The sequence below is a fragment of the Poecilia formosa genome, unplaced genomic scaffold, assembly GCF_000485575.1.
Source record: "Poecilia formosa unplaced genomic scaffold, Poecilia_formosa-5.1.2 Scaffold0, whole genome shotgun sequence".
Lineage (NCBI taxonomy): Eukaryota > Metazoa > Chordata > Actinopteri > Cyprinodontiformes > Poeciliidae > Poecilia > Poecilia formosa.
Window position 1 is genome coordinate 508,927 of NW_006799939.1, and position 21,850 is coordinate 530,776.

The window sequence follows — 21,850 nt, forward strand, 5'->3', positions numbered from 1 at the left end:
GCTGCTAGTCAGATAATTTATTTTTTTGTTTTTGTCAAGTCGTTAGAGAAAGAAAATATCACCCCAGAGTACAAAATAAGTCTGTTATTCTGGCCCAGGTTGGTTTTGCTTTTTGACTGCTTCAGGTCTTTGAATATATATATTTTTTCCCAGACCTGTTTGTCGCCTGAGCTTGTGGACCTGGAATACGCTCTCGGTGTGATCGTCCATCATGCAATACAGACCATCACCAGGTCATTCTGGATGCATGTTTGCTCTATAGATCTGTGTTGCTGCACATAGTTGCAGAGTACATATTCCTCACAAGGCTGCCTGTTCATCACAAGACTTCCGCTGCATTAATTGTAATTAATCAGTAATGTAAGCAAAAATAGATCTATTATTGCAATATTTTAAAAGAAACAGCCTTTCCTTTTCTACATTTACTATCATTACTAAACAAAATCTTCTTTTTTTTTATTTTGATACTAGTTTGTTTTTAAAAGCTGTGATTTATTTAAAATGCATGATTGGATAGCAACTGTAATGTGCCTTAAATGGCAAAGCTTCGCTTCTTCGCCAAAACAGTTTTTCATGCCAGAACGTAGTCAGACTGGAACCAAATATAGTCACTGAAATGAAATGTTTTAAGCACTGAATTGGGATGTACTTCAAAAATCAGCAAATTGGGGCATCCTTGTTGATATGGAGATGCTTTTGGCAGGGAAAATGGCACGTCTCGAGATTATGCTAAAAAATACACATTTGAAACAAAATCTGATGCTGTAAGGAGGAAATCGGGGCTAAATTGGCACATTTTTCCTGCTTAAGTTAATTGTGAGCTTGCTATTGTGAGGGCGTTGCGGGATGACAGATTGGTGAGGGCTGACACATGTTTTTGGAGGAGTTTAAAATTCAAATGCTCCTCGTGTGTGAATACAGACACCTGGAGTATTTGGGAGATGGAAGGGGGGGATTCAAGTGTGTCTGTGTCGATGGTGGTTTCCATTTACCCATAACCCTCTCTGTCCCTGCCTCTCTTACTTTCAGTGTCTCTCCAATCTTTTGAGTGTCATGTCTACAGGATGATTAAAATTCACCCTGGTATGAAAAAAAAGAAAAAAAAAATTATGTTGCCACATTGAAAAAAAAAGAAGTTTCAAATAGGAAGCCAGGATTTATATTTGTTTGAGCTCCTGGGTACAGATGATCTCTGAGCTATTAAAAATTCATTCATCAGTAATACCCTCCCACCTTCCTCTTCTATATTCCTGTTCGAGTCTCCCTCAATAGAACTTTCATATTTGCAATAATATGTGCCTTCTTTGTGTCAGTTCAGTTCATTTTATTGGCACATGGGTGCGATCCGTCGTCCTTCTCCATTTTTGTTCGTTTTGTTCCTCCTCTCGCTCTGCGTCACCATCCCTTCCTCGCTTCTCCCTCTCAAAATCTGGCATGGAACTGAGACAGGAGAGAGCCTGCTGTTTTTCTGACACACTCTTCCTTTCCCAAATCAAAACCAACTGAGGCAAAATCAGGTTATTACCTTAGCTGTGTTTTTTTTTCTTCTTTTTCCCCCCTCTTTCCCTCTTGCCTATTCTTCCGGTTTTACTCAAGGTCTATGAAATCTTACGGTTTGAAAAGAAAGGCCAGCTGCTCGCTGAGACGAGCGGATGGGAGCTAGATTTGAAAGGATGGCTGCATAAATAAGCCAGAAAAAAAAATACTAAAGTGGGAGATGGATGTTTGACAGGGTGTGTTACCGAGTGTGTGTGTGTGCATGCGTGTGTGTGTATGTGCATCTTGTTGTATACCTTCACTGAATACACTGCCCTTCACATACAAAGTTGCATCGTGTGTGATCACATTTGCCTGGTTACTTGCAGTGACACATCTGTGTACTTTAAGCTGTTTTCTTCTTCAAACAGAAACAAAGGGAGACCGCATTGTTAAACTGTTTATTATGCATAGACACTCCATGTGTAAATGACACAACTTTCCTGAGTAACTATTAAGTGTCTATCACAGGTTTTAATGGCGTAGGAAGAAACACTCACTTGCGTGAATAAGAATCCAGCATTATTTTCCTCCACGTTTACACCGTAGCAAACACCAGACATGCCAGTCTGCAATGCATTCTTTTGCATTTAAAATCAAAGAAGGAGCTGCAGCACAACAGAGAGCAGGGGGAGGAAGGCAACCAGCACATACAGAAGCATGATTGACAGTACTAAGTCCCTCCTCCTCTCTCCGATTGTTGTGCAGATGGCTGTAGGACCAGAGGGAGAAAGCAGAGGAGCTTGACTTTATTCTTTTTTTCTTTTCTTTTCGCACAGATTATCTATTCCATACTGTCACAACATAGTGGCAGTTTAACAAATATGTAAAATAATATATAGATTTTCTAGAAATGTATATTTTTATGCCAAAACATACATGACATGGTAGAAAACAATGAGACAGCAGTTTATGGTTGAAATATTAGTGCTGTTTTTGTAATGAGTTTTAAGTCACTGACAGGCTGGCAATTTGGAAAGAGATTACAAGTGTGCTATTTAAAAGAAGAAAAAAAAATCTAGTTTTCTGCTACTAACTTGTGTTGTGCACAGGTTGTATTGTAAGAGCACATAGTTTGATTTAGATTTGACCGTATTTAACAACTTGTTGACCAAGCGTATGGAATATTCCTGCTGCGGAGGACCTAGATGGACACAAATGGGATAAAGAACCTTTAGAAGATGGGACATGGTAAAACGTTGAAGGAGAGTAGTCCGGAACATCAAGGCCAGTCGTTGTGGTATGGCAAGTGGACGTTAACAATCACATCTAAAGAGGGACAGGAAATTTCAGGGATGGCTGCATCTGTGACAGATGATGAGAGAAGATTGGAGGACAAGAGAGCCTGGGAAAGGTTGGCACAAAATGCAGTAACTTCACATCAGAGGAAACTGCAGCCGGTAGAAATGATAGGTAAAATGATGAAAGAAAATCTAAATTGATCAATATTTTACCCTCTAGTAAAAATTGAAACAGGAAATTTAGAAAAAGGAAGTCACCCAAAGAGCAGTAAAGGAACGACTCCAGGTTTTCTTGGTTGGGCTTGGTGGGCACAAACAATTATTGCAGACTGTTTTTGTAGATTTTTTTGAAGTAACTATTTAACATCGAGTTTGTCATGAGTGCTAAAAAATTAAATAAGGTTTAATTGCATCTGTATATTAATGGTAATTGCCATATGCTATTTGTAATTTTTTTAGCGGTGCAATAAAATCTCAAGGCTTAATATAAAATAAAGGCTGGGTTAAATTATTTTTGATTTATAAGAAGAAAATAAGTAAAACATTCTGTATTTGTCGTTTTCCTAAAAATTATTTTCATAGTTTCCAGCAAAGGTTTGAACCAGTTTAAACCACCATGAACAACGCTTGTATGAAGATGTTGAAGTTTTTCTTTAGTTTGTCGATAATTTTTCCCAGTATGAAGTGTAACCTTATTCTACTTTGTGTGGTGCTGGCATGTTTTCCATTTTCTGAGNAAAAAAAATCTAGTTTTCTGCTACTAACTTGTGTTGTGCACAGGTTGTATTGTAAGAGCACATAGTTTGATTTAGATTTGACCGTATTTAACAACTTGTTGACCAAGCGTATGGAATATTCCTGCTGCGGAGGACCTAGATGGACACAAATGGGATAAAGAACCTTTAGAAGATGGGACATGGTAAAACGTTGAAGGAGAGTAGTCCGGAACATCAAGGCCAGTCGTTGTGGTATGGCAAGTGGACGTTAACAATCACATCTAAAGAGGGACAGGAAATTTCAGGGATGGCTGCATCTGTGACAGATGATGAGAGAAGATTGGAGGACAAGAGAGCCTGGGAAAGGTTGGCACAAAATGCAGTAACTTCACATCAGAGGAAACTGCAGCCGGTAGAAATGATAGGTAAAATGATGAAAGAAAATCTAAATTGATCAATATTTTACCCTCTAGTAAAAATTGAAACAGGAAATTTAGAAAAAGGAAGTCACCCAAAGAGCAGTAAAGGAACGACTCCAGGTCTTCTTGGTTGGGCTTGGTGGGCACAAACAATTATTGCAGACTGTTTTTGTAGATTTTTTTGAAGTAACTATTTAACATCGAGTTTGTCATGAGTGCTAAAAAATTAAATAAGGTTTAATTGCATCTGTATATTAATGGTAATTGCCATATGCTATTTGTAATTTTTTTAGCGGTGCAATAAAATCTCAAGGCTTAATATAAAATAAAGGCTGGTTTAAATTATTTTTGATTTATAAGAAGAAAATAAGTAAAACATTCTGTATTTGTCGTTTTCCTAAAAATTATTTTGATAGTTCCCAGCAAGCGCTTGTATGACGCTTTAGTTTGTCAATCATTTTCCCAAGTATGAAGTGTAACCTTATTCTACTTTGTGTGGTGCTGGCATGTTTTCCATTTTCTGACTTTTTTTTTTTTTCTGTTGTTTTTTTATGCTTCCATTTCCATCCATAATCCATAAGCTTGCTGAATTTATTGGTTATTTCAATGTGTAAAGTGGGAATTTGTAGATGGATTGCTAAACAAGGAAGCCTAAGTATGTTTCACAGCAAGCTGAATAACTGTGGAGCCTAACAGACTTATTTTTTTTTAGTAAACAGACTGTGAGCTGAATGAAACGCTGTGCTCAAAACTCTAAATTATGTATGAAAAAAGAGCCTCCAACAACCCCTGCATCAGGATCAAACCAATTACATTTTCAGTTTGAATGGATACACTATTGATCCACTGCTCTGCCTCTGGTTATTCACATGTCGAAAGAAAAAGTCACTTTTATCTGTAGTTTGAAAAGTATTTTAATAAACTGCTGTGTGTGGGTGTCCTTCATATATTCAGGTGAGCAAAAATCAGATTAAAAAGTCCACATATTTCCCAGTTAATAGCAAACACCTTTCAGCTGGAAATAAATCCGTTTGAATCAAATGTTCATTTTGAAAATTTAATTTAGAACCTAAACAAATCCATCTCTGGATTTGATGAAAGAAATGAATTCATGACTTCCACAAAAAAATCCCGTCAGTTTCTTGGTTCCGGGTAGGGCCTAAACAAGGCCACTGCATTCATCCCAGAAGCCTTAGCTCTCTCACCTGTGCAAATTACTGTGTGTAAACAGACAGGATCGCACTAGTTTCATGTGGTTAGCCACTTCCCCAGCTGGGACTGGCTGTGCTCGGGAGAAATAAGCCATTTCCTGCTCACTGAGGGAAAGATATGCCTAACTGTAACACACTGTAATTTTTTCCAGATGGTGGGTGGGTTTTATCTTGTTGGAGTTTGTGTAGTGCTCAACGGGATACATGCTCACTAATGCAGAATCTACTATGCACATGCTTTTATTAACTATACATTAAACTGTGCCTAAGGCATGCTGGAACTAAATAAAATGTCATTTAAAATCAGTCTGAAGCAGAAGGTGAAACAAGTAAACGAGATCAAAATTAAGTTTTTTATCTAGTTTTAAGCTATTAAATTGCAACCAGAGTTACAGTGGAATGGCCCAGTCAAAGCTCATATCTAAATCCAACTGAAGAGACTTGAGACCTGTTTTCCACAGACGCTCCATCTAATTTGTCTGTGCTTGTGCTTAATTTCCATCTTTAGATGTGCAAAGTTGATTTGAATGCTTGGACAATTTTTCTACTTTACAACTAAATGGTACTTTGTGTTGGTCTATCATGCAAAATTCAAGTTCAAATAGTTCAAGATCTGTGATTGTGACATAAGAAAATGTCAAAAGTTTCAAAATGGTGGCAATACTTTTTTCAAGATTCTGTAAAAATGGGTTAAGATTAGGTCAGCTGCCAAATTCCTGACCTATAAAAATCAAAACACTTTGTGTTGATTGCCAGCACGCTTGTCTTTCCCATTTTGCGGACCTTCAAGGATAAATTGGCCTCTGTGTCACATTAGATTTTTTACCTCAGAGAAACATGAACTTACTGTTTACTATGTGATGGTTCCCTTGACACTATGCTCACTTTAACATTTCAAATTGAAAACATGTTTAATTTACATTTATTTTAGGACTGCCACTGTAGGCACCGGTGATGTGCCTCAAAACAATTATTTTCTAAAATTGAGGTTTTTAAAGAAACTGCACAAATCTCCAAATATTAGTTTGATTTTCTTTTTTTTTTTTCTTTTTGAGAATATACAGATGAAACAAAATATTTGTTTCTTTTAGTGCTTTTAGATGCAGTATTTTTACCCGGGGATCTGTAGTTGTTGAGGGTACTGTACATCTTCCATGCTTAAAAGAAGCAGTGCTGCAAGGTCATTCAGACCCAGCTCGACTTACCCCGCCTGACCTTGTGTTTGCATGAGTGTGCACATCATGTGTGTTTGTGGGATGCAAAGGCATTCCAGCCAATGTGAGGGCATGGCCAGGCTAATCCCCCGGCCGTAACACAGACAGTTAAGTTTCCATGACCTCAACTTCATGCTGTTCAGACATACAGAGCCACACACATTGCATAGAGACACACACTTTTTTTTTTTTTTTTTCCTTCCCTTTTTTTTTTGCCTTTTTTTAAATTATTTTGCCTTCTGGCTGTCATCTCTTGCTGATGCATCCTTTCTTTGAGTTGCAACATTTTGTCAATTACTGTTAAGTTTATTATTTACCCGTTGAGGGAAAAGTGAATGTTCTGTAATACCACAGGATTTCTGTCATCTGCAGAACAATTATGTCAATTAGCTCACATTAAAATGCTTTCCAGAGTCGGCTTTCTTGGCTAATAACAGTCCAGTGAAGTGACAAGTAAGCAATTAATCTCACTGTAATTGCTCAGTAGGTAAAGCCAATCCATCACAATTAGCCCTCTGCCTGCTTTATTCCTTGGTGTCAGCATGCATTCTGCATTCAGAAAACTCACTCACCACTTGTCAATCAAATATACATTTACCCTTTCTCTCCTCAAGGGACAGAGTTGAGTTCCTCTACTTTGACATCATGGTGATGCAGCTGGTCAGCACATCTGACTTCTACCATAACATAGGGAGCTGCTTTACAGTAAAAGTCGATTCCTGGAAATTACAAGGTAGAGGGCTCTGGCGGATGAGTGCAAAGTAAATATAAATGATGTTTCCAGAGACGATCTAAGTTCAATCTTTCCAAGCACTGGGAAGAATGTTAAAAATATAAAACTGGTGCTTGCAGCTGATGTCAAGATTCAGAGAGAGGCAAACCCTGGTTTTGTGTTCCAGGCTGTATATGATACTCTATACTGCCAGATCACTTTGCCACATGTAAGAGTCTGCCTTTGAACTGACAGCTCTACAAACTCAAAAGCTATGATACGTCTTGTGTGATTTACAGCGTGTGCAGCTTTCTGCTTCTGGCACAGGACCTTTTACCCATCGACAGAGAAAACACACAGTGAAATAAAACGAAATGCCAAACAGCTGCTCCATAACAAGGAAAGAAATATCAAAATCAGCTTTTGCATCTTGTATTGGAATTGTTTTCTTCTTCCTTTTTGCTTCATGGTGTTGTGTGGTGACTCAAAACACCTCATCTGCAGACCAAAAATGTCTTCCTATACTTGTCAACATGTCATGGATTTTCTATCTTCCCTCGTGGTGGCTGGACATTTAGATAGATAATATTTTATTGAGGAATTAAAGCATTGCTGGCTTTTTGTAACATTTTTTCTTGACGTGGTGGTGGCAATATTATGACATGCTTCTCTTTCCTGAGGAGGTCGGACAGGAAAAAAGAAAGAGGCCAAATACAGTGCAACCTTGGTTAACACTGTTAAAAAGCTGCTAAAGGTGATGTTTTCTTTTCATAATAATGGCTTTTTATAATGTCTGGTACAGGTCTATCATTCTTCAATTTTGAGGTTTTTGTGGGGTTTGTGAAAAGTCAAGAAAACAAAACAAAGCTTGTCAACAATGTGAAGATATTGGTTCCATCTGTACTTACATTTATAAGGATACATTTTCTGTTCAACCTTTTGATCAATGTCGAATCCCCCTCAAAACTCGCACATTTTGTTTAGGCCTGTTTTATTTTGACACGACCACAATTCAACATTTTATTTTTTTAACATAACATTGTACTTTTATAACATTGTACTTTTATATCAGATGTATCACCACCTCCGTGTATGTGCTTCAGCTAAAGTGTCAACAAAAACTTTACTTAGTAAAGTTTGCTAATAACTCATAACACTGTAAAATGTGTAAAATAAAACCTCTCACATTCTAGGCTGACCTTCCTAAGTAACCTACTATACATTAATAGTTTTATCCCTTCAAAGCATAGATCAGTAGGAATATGTGTATGGATTATTTTATTGAAAAAGTTTACACAGTCCATAAACACACTAACTTCCCCTTCCCTGTTTGGTTTAATCTCAAAATGACTCTTTTTGTGCAGGATTTTAAGTCATTTTATTGTGAAACCACTTAAAACCAGTGCCTTTCGCTGATATGACCGCTGACATCCACCAAGTACAGATTGAAACCACTTTTAAGTTGTAGTTTTATTTCCCAGCTTTAACTGAAACGATAGAGAGCTGAAAAGTGGCATTCCTTAAAAGCATCAATGTTGTGAGCTTGATGCATCACAATCCCATCCCATAATTTCAAATATTGCCTGAAAATAAAGGGTTTTTTTGTTTTTTTTTTTCCCCTCTGCAATGCTTAATTGTTCCTCAGCTGATTTGCTTTTTTTTAACTCTTGTTCCCACCACTAATTAAGACTGGAATTTGACTGTTGATGGCTTTACTGCAGGATCAGAACACACCCAGCCATTATAAAAAACCCAGGGACCCATAATGTGGTGTTGACTTGGCAACTAAAAACCAAGGGGTGGAGAAACTGAAGGGGGGGGGGAGCAGAGCTGCTGACTGTTTCTCTTGGTAGCTCAGAATTTTTCTCCATGGCTCCTTTCCTCATTTTCCTTGTCATGAGATGTTTTCTCTCCCCCCTTCTTTGAAAATGTTTTCTGTTTGTTTCCTCTGCTCTCTGGGATTTTTTTTCAGCTCTTTGTCTTTTCTCTTGACCTCTTGTCTCACCTCCTTCTTTTACACCCAGTTCTCTCACACAAAGCTTGTATTCTGTCTCCTTTCCCTCTTGCCACAATAGGACCTAATATGAACTTTTGACAGGAACCAAGATCTTTGTTTTATTGCCAGTGTTTCTGTGAATGCCCTCATAAATCTAATACTGTAACACTTTTGAGACGCCCTCCAGTCGGTTGCAACCGAACATGCACACACACACACACACACACACACACACACGCACGCAGGCATATGCTCTCCTTCTAATTCCAACCCCTCCACTTTTTCTCACTTTTCTTCACTTAACCCCAAACACATTCGCAATTGTACACATAGATGTGTGAATGTGGGCTTTTAGGTTGTTTGTGTTCACATCAGATGCAGCAGCCTCAATGTTTGCTTGCAGTTTTTGCTGGCTCCGGTCCACTCCAACGAGCCCATGGGAATTTGTGTATCAGCATCTTCTCAAAAGGCTCTTGGGCGTTGGAGAGCTACATAGAGCACAGAAAGAAAGTGAACCTGACTGCAGTAACTTATTTTAACAAAGATTTTCTGATGTTACATCTCCTCTAGATTTTTTTTTGTTGAGTTTGATGGTAAAAATGTAAAAAAAAAAAAAAAGTGATATAATTTAAGAGAGCAGAGTGAATAAGCTGAAGACCAAATTTAATGTTCCCATTGTTCACTTTTTATGCATATTTTGTCATGCTACAACCACAAACTTTATAACTTTATATAATCTACATGTCAGACCAATACAGAGGTCTATAGAGGGGCAATGATAGTCTTAAGATTTTTTTTACAGATAAAAAATGTGAAAAGTATGATGGGCAAGTGTATTTAGCACCCTTTATATTGATACCCTTAAAGAAAGTGATAGAAATGGTGGTTGCTGAAAAATATATAATACTGGAAAACATTTTTGCTGTTTTTTTGCAAACAGCATGAAAATAAAATCAGTATCTAAGTGTGTAAAGCAAGCAGAGGTTTTACACTCCAAAGACCTAAAGTTGTATTTGCAGAAAAATGTGATTGACTCAGGAAAGCTGAATACAAATGCACACTATGATTTTCAATTTTTACAACTGTGAACAATAACTGTCTATCCATGTCACAATTACACACTAATTTTATTTGATCCACAATTTAAAATATAGATAAAACACAGTGATTATAAGATAGCATACAAAAAAGTTTAAAGCGTGCAGATACTTTTGTAAGGCGCTGTGCACATTTCATCATCCTAAGTTCAGGTTCAGTTTTATTCACACATACGTTGCTACTGACAAGTACATTGCTGCCGGCCATATAACTCAAATATTGGTAGCTACAATCAAAATTTGAAGCATATGTTCCGTCTGGGTATGCTACAGATACTCTGCTACTGCAAAGCTGTCAAATTGAAACGTATCTTGGCCACAAATTCGGTGCATTTCAGCAATAACAGGTGGAGTTTTTGAGGTCAGTGTCATCACTCGGCCTGCACACGTACACACATACACACACACATGCACGCACACAGACCCTCCACCACACAAGCACATACCTACCAAGGGAAACACTTGTGCACATAACATTTGGTTGACCTAAAAGGAGCATTATTGTTCCAGGGGACTTCACATAAATAAAACATACAGAGTGCTGGGAAGGTACGGTGACCCTTATTCATCTCAGAGGCACAGCATTTATCACTGGACTTGACTTTAATAAAGTTTTGGCGTTTTGTCACATGCATATTGTTCAAAGGAGAAATAAACATTTCCTGTGGCACAGGTTGAGCTTTCGTTTTGAACCTGAGAGCAGAAACACAAACCGGTGCATGTAATCTGAGAATGTAAACACGCTTCTCTTTCTTTCAGGTGTGGCAGACTGAGATTCAGCGGCAACGTCTACACAGGAGTTGATGGCAAGTTATGATGCCGCTTTATTTTCTTATTTTCAGAAATTTATTCACATAACACATCCAGCTGCTTTGTTCTTTTCTTTCTTTTTCATTTCACTTCATCCCCTTTCTGGCTATATTTTCTTTTAGCCTATGTCCTTATCACTCATTGCTTCTGCACGCTCTCAGATAATTGCATAAATAATGTGCATCACGTTAATCCTCAACTTGCCTCTTGCTTCTCTTGTTCTCTGCCCCCTTTCTCTCTCAGGTTGGGAAGATATTTTTCAACCTTGTCACCTCTCCTTCCCCCCCGTCTCTCTTCCTGTTGCTGTGCCTCGGGTTAAGCTCTTTCTATCTGTCTGTCTCCTCCTTTCTCTCTAATTACACTGTTCTCAGCTCCAACTCTGTGCCTTCCCATGGGTTTGTATGTCACTAAGTAAAGACTAACTGAATGCCCTTTTTGTGTTTTGCAATGTGGGAAATTTTGCCTTATTTATTTTGTACGTATTAATGAACCTGTGTGTTTGCATGTTAGTTGTGCGTGTGTTTGTCATATTGTCCTGCATTTTTAAAATAAAATGGTTAATGATTGATATTTCTTCATCTTTCTATTGCTAACAATTAGGCTGGAAAAAAAGCATATCGACTGCTTCTGAATGTATGCATTATACTCAAATGTCTACACATTGACCGAATTTTAGAGGTAATTATTGACATGCTAATACATGCAAACACTCTGTCTGCATTGATGAAAAAAAATCCCTCACCTGAACAAGTCAAGTGTTTGACTTTTTTATTAATATTAATTTAGTTAATGATCTCTTGAGGCCACTCATAGACAGTGTAGTGAGACAGTGTATACAGTATGATTAGCATATGCTCTGCTGATCATTATGTAAACTCAAACAAAACTACAAATATGCAATACAAAAAATTCAGCTCATCATAATGTGTTTTTCATAAATGTTAAATGATATTCCTTCACATTTAGATCAGTGTGGGAGATTTTGTCACACTAACGTAAAACGCAAACCCAACATTTCCATATTTTCATTGCAAGAAAATATGTTTTCTATGGACAGATTTCAACTGTCCACAGGAAAAAAAATATAAAGCTTTACTTCACAGCGGTTTCAGTTTTTTTTTGTCTGACAATACAGGCTTAAAATCCTAAAAAAAGAAAAAAAAGGAAATGGAATTCAATTAGTTTTCATTCTTTTGTACCTTCCATCATGTTTTATGCTTGCGTTTTCTCATGTATACCAATTACATGTTGAAAGCTAGAAAAAAAAAAAAAAAAAAAAACTTGGGTCACATAAAAAATATATCAAAACATTGTGCAAAGCTATTTTCATAGTAAAAGGAGAGAGAGAAAAAAAGTATTACCTTTGGCTCTGTTAACTAATTTCATTTTGCCTATTCTGCTTTCATTGTTCAAAGCTTTGGTTGATCTCCAACAATACTACAAATCTAACTTCAAAGGGGTTCCAGTCATGTTATGGCACTTTTTTCCAAAACTGAGATAAGGAAAACGCTCTCATGCTTAAAGCTTTCTCCTCTGTCCCTCTGGTCAAAACTCATAAATACTTTGGGCCATTTGTTCACTGGCAATTAAAATTGAAATTGGTCTTATTTTTCACTGTCAGCCACTTCCTTTGCAAAAGCAAATAAATGCAAGGACCACACTCAGACAAAGACACGACCACAGTGTTTTTGTTCACAACAATTAGAAAAGATTGTCCTTCTGACAATCAAACTGCCTGAAACTGCCTGAAAGACCGTTTGTCTAACTAACAGGGCTGATGATTCATCACCGGCTTCCTTGTCACTTGTATGACACATGCCATACAGGCTGCTTCTTGTTGTCCAGGAATAACTTGTGAAATTACCTTCTTCGGTGAATCACCTTGGTTCTGGTGCCTCTGAGACAATGTTTTGACAGAGAAGACCAGAAAGATTTCATTATTAAGTTATCGGTCTTTGAGATATAAAGGTGTGGGGTTGAACTGTCGGTCTGAACTAAGAAAACAATGTCTTATCTTAAAGCCTCATGAATAGAGACATTTACAACTGTGTTTAAATAGTCATTTTATTTACAATACAACTAATTAAGTAGGGAATTATCTACTTTGCGGTCATATTCAAATTCCTCTTATGATTTTTAATTCATGATATTGTGGACGAGAAATTATGTTTATGATAAAGTAAAATTACCACACAGATCACTATCGACTGTGACTAAGCTGACTGAACATGATTTGTTAGGTTAACAAAAACACCGACATGGTTAGGTGTTGGTGTTCATTGTTATTGTTTATGCTTCATTCTGTCTGGCTTATTTAATTTGTTTTGCACTGAAAATGTGTTTTATCAGCTGTATAGAGTTACGTTAAACAGACAAAAAGTAGGTTACATTACTTCTAAGTATATTAGTAAAAAAAAAAAAAAAAAAAAGAGGTTAAAATTGAATATTTTCCTAAACACTCACTGTAGAGACCATAACACAATTAGATTTATTGGGGTGGTTTTTTTTGTTTTGTTTTTTTGTTTGTTTTTTTTAATTCATTTTTTTAAAACTTTTGTAAAGATTTTTCAGCTTTGTGTCCTTTGACATTAATTCTCCAATTAATTTTTGAAATCTGCACTGTCGGACACTTTCTATACAGTATAGAATGTATTCATATCAATTTGTTTTTTTTTATGGTTTGTGTTTTCTTTGACATTTGAAGTTTAATTGAAACAGACTCAGACTGACTCAACTCTAGACTGACGTTGAAAAAGTAACCAGAATGGCTCCATAGTAATTGTAGCTTCTAGCACAGAAATTAAGGGTCAGTCACTGTCTATTTGTTTTTCTAACCGAGTTGAAACTAAATTAAAAACAAGATTCTGAGTTTATGTCGCCAAACCTTTACTTGTTGGATAGAAGATCCAAATGGCTCAGAAAATTTTCCATTTAAGTTTAATATTAGGCAATATCCATGTTGGAGTGGACAGGACTTGTATTTTTCTCAAATTACACAATACGCCTACTTTCACAATATGACTGACAGTTTTCCACTTTGCCAAAAATGACACAAATCATGACTCATGACACAGTTAATGAATGAAGGGTTGTCAGTTCAGGTTCATGTAAAACGACAGCTTGAGCTCGAGCACTAGAGTCTCTTGCAAGTTAGAGGCTGAACTATTTCATTATTGCTTTTTTTTTTAATTTGTGCATGGAAAAAAAAGCCTCCTTTATAAATATAGTAATTCTTTTACTAGTTAAAGTTTTAAAACTTTAAAACAGATTGCTACAATAAGCATCTATAAACTTATGCATTGAAGTGATATTTCTGGTGAAAGAGTAAAGCAGCTGATCTGTCATGTTCTGTGTCAGCCATGTTTGACGGCTGACACAGAACATGGTTGTTACTTCATAAGATGTGAAATTAGGAGTACTTCTTACTAAAGTAATGTGATTCTCATATCATGTTCAAAATACAAAGACACCTCACTACCTCTATCTATTGCTCTGGTATTTATAAAATGCAGAAAAAATGTAATTCCTTACAGATTTCGCATGTGTTTGTGTGTATGTTTTAGCAATGTCTTTGAATTCCTCTCCTGACTGACACATGTCAGTCATTCTTATCTCTTCAAAAAATGTATTTTAAACTTGGGAACAATGTGTTACTTTTTGAAACTTTCTGTTGCCAAGCAGGTTCTACGTAATGGATTTCTTGTTTTTAAGAGGCTATAGCCAGTGAAATTAAACTTGATGCCGAATACATGCAGCAATTTTTATACTGGTACCTATGCAATATTCTGTAGCACAACCTTAAAATAGTGACCACAAAATGAAACTGCCAGGACTCTTATCTATCACTAAGATCTGTTTGCGAACGAAAAGGTTTCACATGCTGCTACAGTTAAACCCAAACGGTGGAAATACTTTAATTAACAGATAGAGATTGGCTTTGCCAGCTTTATGCCACTTTATTCACTGAAAAAAAACAAAAAAGAACAACAAAAAAAAACTAAGGTTTCTGCTTTAAGTTTTAGAACATCATAAAACCAAATAAAATCTAGAAATCAAAACATTTTTTTGATTTTTTTTGATTGAAGCATACCCAAATAAGACCAATCTGAGACTTCAACGCTGATAGAAGTTCTGGGCAGTGATTTTTGCATACCACTACACCCCTACCATGTCAGGGTAAATAACCTTGATAGGGAGCAGCTGAGCTTTACTCATTAACTTGTATGTAGTCGGTCGTCATGTAAGGATCCTCTTTGACGTGGCCTTTTGGGCTGTTTTCCTTCGGCTTTCCCAGGTAACCACACAGGCTTTATCAAGACATGCACATGGGTGATGTACATCATGCTTGGAGGTTGGTCAGTGATCCTCGGTAAACAGAAACTCTGCTTTGACCTTATGTTCTCGAACAAAACCTGTCAGAGTAAAAGTACAAGTCATTTATCAAACAGTTGTTGAGCAAGCAAAAAATAACATGAACTCTCTGTCTTCTTATCGCACATAAAAGCACGGCACTTCACTCCTTGTTTCCACTGCCAATCATTCAGAGTTGACATGTCTTTGTTACTGATGGCCACGTGCATGCCCTCCCACCCCTTCGGCCCCTCTGTTTTGCCTGAAGCTGAAATCGTGACGACATTCTTGTCCTGACACTCTGAGAACATTAGCAACAAAGGCAGCTGTTTGGACAGCAAGTACAAGAGCAGGTACAGCTTGAAATGTTCCCCCACAGAGACGGAGAGGCCTTTGCACTCGCAGATGGCTCCATGCTTTACATTTCATCACAGAGTGAACTTCCTGCTGTTCATTTTTCAAGATTTCTCAAACGCAGCATATCGGCAGACCATGACGTTGGAGTTGGTTTCTATATATGTTGGTGATAAACATTTTAGGGGTGATAAAAAGAATAGAACATGTTATGACTTTCCCTCTTTCTCTTCCACCTCAGCGCTGGGCTGTGTGTGTTTTTATAATTTAACAAGCCTGTGTGTGGCGATTCACACAGACTGGTTGGCTCAATGCTTGTTTAGCAGTCTGTGCCAAGCATATGCATGAGCAGCTTTGTGTGTGTTTGTATGCATTCATGTCGACGCTTGCTTTGCAAGATCTGCCTCTCTGTTTGCGACCGTGTATCTGTGCCTCCTGTATGTGGCTGCACGACCTGATTATGAGTCTGTCGTATATATCCTCATGCACTGGGCGAGGGCTGTGAATTTTGACTCGGTGGCATTTTCTTCTTTCTTGTTGGTGTGTTGCGTGACCTCATTAACCAGGTGTTTACCCCTAACAACAGGAAACCAATGTCAGTGACTGTCTGCCGGCAAACATTGCCTGAGGGAAAGAGAGACGAGGCAGGGAGAAAGGGAGACACAGAGGTGGAGGAATAATGGAAAGACACAACATCCGTCTTTTTGTCTACGGTCTTAGAAGTTTTTGATGTTGGCCCACACCTGTGTGAAATCCTTCTGATCTGGGTGTGTAGGAATATATCATTTATAATTGGGGAGAAATGACTGTTTTAGGTGTTTCTAATTGGACATTAAAAAAACAGTTATTCTCTGAGCAAATGACAATGTTACTTTCTCGCCAAGAAAGCAAGCATCAATTAAGGATATTTAGAAAGCATGTTACAAACATTCAGTGAGATTCAGCAACGTCTTCGGGATTGTGCATTATTCTACTGTGTTTTTATTACTTTTACAAAAAAAAAAATCAGATTCTCAAAAAAAATACATTTTTTTGCACCTCTGATTAGAAATGCAGCAGTGGACATTTGTAAATTTAGATTTGAACTAAATTTGATGTTTGACGATTCAACATACTTTAGTTTAAGTCTAAAATGGCAACTTTAGTGATTATTCAGACTCCTCTTCATACCTCTCAATATGAAGGGAGTGATGCTAGTCAAAGTACTCACAGGCAGCCCAGTCCTCACACAGCAGTCCCTAATAGCTGCAGACAGAGTAGATGCCACCCCAACCCCTTGATGAAATGAATAATTTGTGTGCATAAAATTTTCTTTCTGTAAAATTTTAATGTATGAAAATAAACTGGCTTTGCTTCACACAGTTTCAGTCAAGTACTCACATTGTCCTCGGTTTGTGTTTTTGTGTCATAAACTATAATGTATAAAGTAATCTATGGTTGGAAATCTTAATGTGCTTCTATGACTTGTTGTTAACCTCTGTCATCCATATAAATAAATCCCACATCAGAACTAAAAACACACATTTTATTAACTTTATTGTCAGTTTTAAGCCAAGTCTGCACCGCCCATGCCTGGATAAAGGAGGGATGGAAATGCAACATAAAAAAACAAGATTAAAAATAAGTTTATTTGTAGTTTTAACCTAATTTAGAGTGATCTCACTCATGTTTTCAGTCTCCCATATTAGTCTTTTCTCCTTCAGCATCCATTCCATGTATATGTATACATTATTTTGCAGTGAACACCTTTTTGACAAAAATGACTTTTGTGACACCTAGTGGTTCATTTTCTTTATCAGTTAATTAATTTCAATAAGTCCTGTCCTCTAGTGTAACATTCAGAATTGTTTTTTGAGTGGCAAGGAAAGGCCCTACAGACTTACTTTCGCAAGTGGAGCATTACAGCTTTCCCTTTATATGTGTACAGCCAATGGCTTATTTCCTTAGGAAGGCAGTGATGGCTGTGTACCCAGATATACACAGAAAGTTCACAATGTACAAGAGTGTCACAGAGCACACCCCATCAGTGGTTATTTATGCTCAAAACAGTGCTAGGTTCAAGCAGGAGAACAACTTGTACTCTTTCCTTGACAACACTTAGATATATTACAAAATGAATCACAGGAAGTTATTAGATTAAAAAAAAAAAATAAATAGTTTGCCTACTAGCAAACTACTTGGGTTAAAAACATTGTCAGGAAGAGCAAGACTCGGTTTATTTAAGACTGTAGCTGTGTTGGGTCTGCATATATGTCTAGAATGAAATGACAATTTAAGTCTCATCTGATAGGCTGTCAGAACATTATGCTAGCTGTTCCTGTCTTTAAAAAATGAGACTGTGGTGTCTGGAATGATATTGGTGAGTGAATTACTTTTGAAATGTTTTAATTTTATTTTTTAACCACACACATTTCTTCTCTTTTGTCAACTTTAAGTGAAGTATTGGATTTTATTCAACGTAAGAAAATGCCTAATTTTAAAGAAGAACAAAGATTGATGTCAAAGGCCCAAAAATATGATTGGTTGGCTCTCTAGCTGTTTGAAGGTAAAGTGTCTAGATTTAGGCTTGTGTGTCAGCAAATACATTTTTTTAAAGGCATAATATGTACATTTTAGAGAAATGAGCAGCCCATGTATGGGATAAGACCCCACATAGAGAAGACGGGACTCATCAATACGCATGAAAATCCATACTGAACTATCTCAAGAGACGGAAGCTGGAGGCTGCGGTCCTCTCAGTGACTCAGTCTGAGTCATTGAAATGTAATAAAAACATAGACCTGAAGATACATTTGGAATCTCACAGTTCAGGCCCTTTGGCAGAAAAAAAATCCCCCAATTAACTGAAACTATTTATAGCCAGCAAAAAAAAAAGAAAAAATGTACCAAAGAGAAAGAGCAGGTTGATCTGTCTGTCTGTGCCAGACGAGCCTCCACCAGCGGGTCACCGGGTTCCTCCACTCCTTCACCACTGAGGGGAGGTAGGAATGGAGAAGGGGAGGGGGAGAGAGGAGAGGAGGCATACAAGCTGTTGACAGGGATTTATGAGCTGATAGTGTCAGACTGCAAGCACAACAACAGTCTCTCTGTCTCTGCCTGTCTGCTCATGAGGGAGGAGAGAGAGAGACAGAGGCTGACAGAAAGAATGAAGGGGGCGGTGGAGAGAAAGTGAGGCAGCAAAAATGAGTTGAAAATGGAATAGCAGGACAAGGGAGTGAAAACAGCAAGGCAAGAAAGACAGTGAAGGGAAACGGGCAGAACAAGGCTGCAACCGGAGTTGTTTTTTGCCATTTTTCTTGTTTTCATTGATCTCATATCTTTGTCTACGTTATTCTGTGCAACTTAGAAACTGCACTGAGAGTTTAGAGTGTTGAATGACAATAAAGTGGACGACTTCATTCAGATGACACCCGTGCCAAGTGTCCTGAATATTGCTTCTATTATTTTTGTAGAGTCACAAAAGACACATACGGTGGATCGGATTTTAAAAAGTCTACGTCCTTTTAAATTTCTGAAATTTAAAGACAATACAATGTTTGAACCGTCTTTGTTCTTGTATTCGAGCGTTCAGATTTGTCACGGTGAGTCACTGCTGGAGCGCTCGCAGTTCGATGACACACCCTGATACAGCTGAACTGTCTCACTGTCTGAAACATGAGCAAAGCAGTCTGGTGGGTAATTTTGTCTAATTGCTGTTCTAAGCATAAATCATGAATATCTGGCTTTATTTAAGTTTGATGACTTCCACAATATATTCTGTTTTACAGGCTCGTTTGGTCATGACGTCTTTATAGGGGAAGCTGTGGTGGTACAGTTTTTCTCATCAGACTACTGAAGCTTATGCCAGTTAATGCCCCCAATTACCTGCTCCATTTTACACATTAAAAAAAAAAGCAGCAACATCAACGATTTGATGCCATGCTATTTCTTGTCCACTTAAATCACCCTCTTGCGAAGTGCTATTCTACTTCTTTCGAGAGTGTGACTTTATCTGCTGTCGTCAGTCTGAGCTGACCCGAGACCCGGTTATGAAGACGTATAGTATGCATTTAGACTTCCGAGCTTTTGTGTCTATACTTGAGGATATCGTCTTTAATTTGTGATTGTAAAATAAATTAAATCTACGCAAAATTTTGTGTAAATAACTCCATTTTTTTTTTGTTTTTTGTATTTATGTAAGCTTAGTTTGGTGCCGTACGTGGCAAAAGGTACGCCTTAGGTATTTTAAATGCACCGTATAATGGTGTCTGATGCAGCATACTCTGCTCAATATTCACACTGTCATAATAATGCTGATCCAGATGTGAAGCCTGCCATACAGACACGTTGGAAGAAATGTAATATGACGGAGCACAGCACACATACCCCCTGGGAATAATGCAGACTACTTGTGATTTATGCGTCAGTTCTTTTTTTTTTTAATGACATAGTATTAAAGAGTGGTGATTTACGGGGCTCTTTTCATTTCACAGAGACATTCGGGCTTGTTTCGGAGCTGAGCTTACACTTTCCAGTTGAGCAATGTTCCCAGAGTGAGCTTCCAAGAATTTCTAATGCCATTATCTTTTCACAGAGTTCAGGGCAATAGATAATGGTTAAGCTTTTTTTTGTTTTGTTTTTGTTTTTGTTTTTGCAAAAAAATGCAGAGTAGGAAAAATACGAGGTACTTATCATGTGTCCAGTACAGAGACAGAAACCCTGAGGGGGAAAAAAAACACACCAGAATCAAAGCTGATTTTGTAGTTGATGGCTCTCATTATTCCAATGAAATGTGCTAAAGATGGAAATAGTTTTTCTTTTTCTTTTTTTTTTCCTCCTACTTACAAAACAATTTATCAAAGAGTTTTATTCCAAAACAACAATGACTCTACTCTGAATGTCAGAACAAAGCTAGCAACTTTTTAACCACACTGAAGCTAACAATCCACCTCCATATAACTTGTCTTATGCAGGGCTTCACAGAAGTCCCACCTCAAGAAACGGTACAACCATAATGACAAACACTTTGGAGCAGTAGTACAACTGCGTCACTTTCTCAATATGCATTGTGCTGTACCAAATATTTAAAACAAAGAAGACATTTTCCACTAATACTGCATGTCTGGTTGAAGTAAGCAGTTTAATAATGGACACAGAACTTCTTTTACACAGAAGTTCAAATTTTTAAGTTCAAAGCTAAAAAAATAACATGATTTCCCTGAAATTAAAATTCCAGGTGGGAAAACTAAAGACTTTTCTCTAACCCTGAACTAAAAATTCAATATGGTTGCACCGTACACAAATTTGCAAAAATGTATGTGGAAAGTTTATTTGTGCTTTTCAGACACCTCTTATTATAGTTGGTGCTGATAACTTAGCATATACACCAGCAAATCCTGCCGGTCTTTGAACTTGGAATTGGGAGTAATGGGATTTGCTGCTATACTTAAATCCTTTGATGTTTCTCAAAAAAGAAAAAAAAATAATTCTTTCAGCATATGGATAGACAAAGTACATCACTACATCTGTTAGTACCTGCATTCATACCTCTCTCTTTGTGTATGTCTTTCTGCAGCCTGTTCCGGAGGAGCGAAGATGTAAAAAACAAGCCTGCATAAAAAGGGAGAGAGAAGATGCCGATAGAGAGGAGAATGTCTTGATAGGGAAAGAAAAACAGAAGAAAAGATGAAAGGACATTTTTTTGTCTGTTTGTATGTTTGAAGATTTAGCATCATCCTGTGGTGTCAATGTTAAATTGTACAGCTGTGCAGAAGTGGTTAAATGGGTCTCACATGGTTTTGCATGTTCTGTATAGTAAAGCACGGCTTTGCATTTGTAAGCTTGTAAAATTAAGAAAATTAATTCTTTTTTTTTTTTCTTTTTTGTGTATAATCTAACCGATGAAACTCAATACAAAGGCTCTGTCTCTGTTTATACAAGACAAGCCATTTACTTAAGATTCCACAAATTCAAGAAGCTAAGGTCAGAGCATAACATCATAAGCTTGGATTGCATCTATTATAATGGAGGTTGTCTAACGTCGGTCGCTGGGGAGCAAAAACAGCATTAAGGACATGCACTCATGCAATATGCATGGCTCAGAGGAGAAATATGCCTAAACTCAGGCTCTTGTAACAATAAAAATGTGAAGAATTTAACTTTTATCATTGCAGCATGGATTATTAATGAACTTTGTATTGCTCTGTGAAAAATCT

General features: G+C 37.3%; 1 long non-coding RNA gene across 4 annotated transcripts in view; it reads left to right on the forward strand.

Moving 5' to 3' along the window:
• The window catches only part of LOC107833453 (uncharacterized), a 107,962-nt gene extending 97,008 nt beyond the window's left edge, over positions 1 to 10,954 (forward strand). For all 4 annotated transcript variants that reach the window (XR_001659307.1, XR_001659366.1, XR_001659231.1 and 1 more), the window contains one exon: positions 10,902 to 10,954. This is a non-coding gene — a long non-coding RNA (uncharacterized LOC107833453). The remainder of the gene's footprint in view (positions 1 to 10,901) is intronic.
• The last annotated feature ends 10,896 nt before the right edge of the window (positions 10,955 to 21,850 follow it).